The sequence below is a fragment of the Schistocerca piceifrons genome, unplaced genomic scaffold, assembly GCF_021461385.2.
Source record: "Schistocerca piceifrons isolate TAMUIC-IGC-003096 unplaced genomic scaffold, iqSchPice1.1 HiC_scaffold_194, whole genome shotgun sequence".
Taxonomy (NCBI): Eukaryota; Metazoa; Arthropoda; class Insecta; order Orthoptera; family Acrididae; genus Schistocerca; species Schistocerca piceifrons.
Window position 1 is genome coordinate 30,001 of NW_025727834.1, and position 3,817 is coordinate 33,817.

The following is a 3,817-nucleotide window of genomic DNA, read 5'->3' on the forward strand; positions in this document are numbered from 1 at the left end:
CTTTCATGGTTTCCCATGAGCGTCGATTCGGGCGCCTTAACTCGGCGTTTGGTTCATCCCACAGCGCCAGTTTCTGCTTACCAAAAGTGGCCCACTTGGCACTCCGATCCGAGTCGTTTGCTCGCGGCTTCAGCATATCAAGCAAGCCGGAGATCTCACCCATTTAAAGTTTGAGAATAGGTTGAGGTCGTTTCGGCCCCAAGGCCTCTAATCATTCGCTTTACCGGATGAGACTCGTACGAGCACCAGCTATCCTGAGGGAAACTTCGGAGGGAACCAGCTACTAGATGGTTCGATTAGTCTTTCGCCCCTATACCCAGCTCCGACGATCGATTTGCACGTCAGAATCGCTACGGACCTCCATCAGGGTTTCCCCTGACTTCGTCCTGGCCAGGCATAGTTCACCATCTTTCGGGTCCCAACGTGTACGCTCTAGGTGCGCCTCACCTCGCAATGAGGACGAGACGCCCCGGGAGTGCGGAGGCCGCCGCCCCGTGAAGGGCGGGGAAGCCCCATCCTCCCTCGGCCCGCGCAAGGCGAGACCTTCACTTTCATTACGCCTTTAGGTTTCGTACAGCCCAATGACTCGCGCACATGTTAGACTCCTTGGTCCGTGTTTCAAGACGGGTCGTGAAATTGTCCAAAGCTGAAGCGCCGCTGACGGGAGCGATTATTCCGCCCGAGAGCATCCCGAGCCAACAGCGGCGCGGGTCCGGGGCCGGGCCAGGTAGGTCCGTCATCCGGGAAGAACCGCGCGCGCTTGCCGGGAGCCCGAGCGCCCAAAGGGGCGAATCGACTCCTCCAGATATACCGCCGGGCAGCCAGCCAGGACACCGGGGCTCTGCCCAACAGACGCGAACCGAGGCCCGCGGAAGGACAGGCTGCGCACCCGGGCCGTAGGCCGGCACCCAGCGGGTCGCGACGTCCTACTAGGGGAGAAGTGCGGCCCACCCGCACACCGGAACGGCCCCACCCCGCGGCGAGTGGAAAGGCAACCGGACACGACCCCGCCGCGGATTGCTCCGCGCGGGCGGCCGGCCCCATCTGCCGAGGGCGGAGGCCAGTGGCCGGATGGGCGTGAATCTCACCCGTTCGACCTTTCGGACTTCTCACGTTTACCCCAGAACGGTTTCACGTACTTTTGAACTCTCTCTTCAAAGTTCTTTTCAACTTTCCCTCACGGTACTTGTTCGCTATCGGTCTCGTGGTCATATTTAGTCTCAGATGGAGTTTACCACCCACTTGGAGCTGCACTCTCAAGCAACCCGACTCGAAGGAGAGGTCCCCGCCGACGCTCGCACCGGCCGCTACGGGCCTGGCACCCTCTACGGGCCGTGGCCTCATTCAAGTTGGACTTGGGCTCGGCGCGAGGCGTCGGGGTAGTGGACCCTCCCAAACACCACATGCCACGACAGGCGGCAGCCTGCGGGGTTCGGTGCTGGACTCTTCCCTGTTCGCTCGCCGCTACTGGGGGAATCCTTGTTAGTTTCTTTTCCTCCGCTTAGTAATATGCTTAAATTCAGCGGGTAGTCTCGCCTGCTCTGAGGTCGTTGTACGAGGTGTCGCACGCCACACCGCCAGCCGGCTGTGCACGCTACCGAGAAAGTACCGGTATGCGAACCGCCAGGCGACGGGCGCGCATCGCACGTTTGAGGAGACGCGGCCGGCCCCACAGGCGGCCGCGACACTCCCAGGTCTGCGAAGCGGGGCAAACGCCGCGCGCTTCAGTATACGTAGCCGACCCTCAGCCAGACGTGGCCCGGGAACGGAATCCATGGACCGCAATGTGCGTTCGAAACGTCGATGTTCATGTGTCCTGCAGTTCACATGTCGACGCGCAATTTGCTGCGTTCTTCATCGACCCACGAGCCGAGTGATCCACCGTCCTGGGTGATCTTTTCTCAGTTTCCGCCGTCTCTTTCGAGACGGTCGCATAGGCGGGAGTGAGGCGTGTGGCGGCCCCTGTTCCAGCGTTCTGTGTCCAACGGCCTCACGGCCGACGGGCGTCGTACGGCTCCACACCGGAGCGGACAGGCACTCGGGCGAAAGTCATTCAAAACCGGCGCCAGGCGCCAGGTGCCGCAGGCCAGCCGCTCCAGCGCTTCAGCGCTCGTACCACACAACATTGCCGCTAGTTTTTGAGAGGCACGCGTGGTTCCGCACGCGGCGCACGGCTACGGCGAGCCGTACAGGTAGCGTGTTGCGCGACACGACACGCACATCGAAAGACATGCAGTCTAGTCGGTAATGATCCTTCCGCAGGTTCACCTACGGAAACCTTGTTACGACTTTTACTTCCTCTAAATGATCAAGTTTGGTCATCTTTCCGGTAGCATCGGCAACGACAGAGTCAATGCCGCGTACCAGTCCGAAGACCTCACTAAATCATTCAATCGGTAGTAGCGACGGGCGGTGTGTACAAAGGGCAGGGACGTAATCAACGCGAGCTTATGACTCGCGCTTACTGGGAATTCCTCGTTCATGGGGAACAATTGCAAGCCCCAATCCCTAGCACGAAGGAGGTTCAGCGGGTTACCCCGACCTTTCGGCCTAGGAAGACACGCTGATTCCTTCAGTGTAGCGCGCGTGCGGCCCAGAACATCTAAGGGCATCACAGACCTGTTATTGCTCAATCTCGTGCGGCTAGAAGCCGCCTGTCCCTCTAAGAAGAAAAGTAATCGCTGACAGCACGAAGGATGTCACGCGACTAGTTAGCAGGCTAGAGTCTCGTTCGTTATCGGAATTAACCAGACAAATCGCTCCACCAACTAAGAACGGCCATGCACCACCACCCACCGAATCAAGAAAGAGCTATCAATCTGTCAATCCTTCCGGTGTCCGGGCCTGGTGAGGTTTCCCGTGTTGAGTCAAATTAAGCCGCAGGCTCCACTCCTGGTGGTGCCCTTCCGTCAATTCCTTTAAGTTTCAGCTTTGCAACCATACTTCCCCCGGAACCCAAAAGCTTTGGTTTCCCGGAGGCTGCCCGCCGAGTCATCGGAGGAACTGCGGCGGATCGCTGGCTGGCATCGTTTATGGTTAGAACTAGGGCGGTATCTGATCGCCTTCGAACCTCTAACTTTCGTTCTTGATTAATGAAAACATACTTGGCAAATGCTTTCGCTTCTGTTCGTCTTGCGACGATCCAAGAATTTCACCTCTAACGTCGCAATACGAATGCCCCCGCCTGTCCCTATTAATCATTACCTCGGGTTCCGAAAACCAACAAAATAGAACCGAGGTCCTATTCCATTATTCCATGCACACAGTATTCAGGCGGGCTTGGCCTGCTTTAAGCACTCTAATTTGTTCAAAGTAAACGTGCCGGCCCACCGAGACACTCAATAAAGAGCACCCTGGTAGGATTTCAACGGGGTCCGCCTCGGGACGCACGAGCACGCACGAGGCGGTCGCACGCCTTCGGCTCGCCCCACCGGCAGGACGTCCCACGATACATGCCAGTTAAACACCGACGGGCGGTGAACCAACAGCGTGGGACACAAATCCAACTACGAGCTTTTTAACCGCAACAACTTTAATATACGCTATTGGAGCTGGAATTACCGCGGCTGCTGGCACCAGACTTGCCCTCCAATAGATACTCGTTAAAGGATTTAAAGTGTACTCATTCCGATTACGGGGCCTCGGATGAGTCCCGTATCGTTATTTTTCGTCACTACCTCCCCGTGCCGGGAGTGGGTAATTTGCGCGCCTGCTGCCTTCCTTGGATGTGGTAGCCGTTTCTCAGGCTCCCTCTCCGGAATCGAACCCTGATTCCCCGTTACCCGTTACAACCATGGTAGGCGCAGAACCTACCATC

General features: G+C 57.9%; 1 non-coding gene and 1 pseudogene across 1 annotated transcript; both read right to left on the reverse strand.

Annotated features, from left to right (window-relative positions):
* Positions 1–1,550, reverse strand: part of LOC124741281 — a 4,228-nt pseudogene extending 2,678 nt beyond the window's left edge.
* Positions 1,551–1,738: 188 nt separating this feature from the next.
* On the reverse strand, positions 1,739–1,893 carry LOC124741283. Its single transcript, XR_007009967.1, has one exon. It is a non-coding gene; the product is annotated as a 5.8S ribosomal RNA (ribosomal RNA).
* Between the last annotated feature and the right edge of the window lie 1,924 nt (positions 1,894–3,817).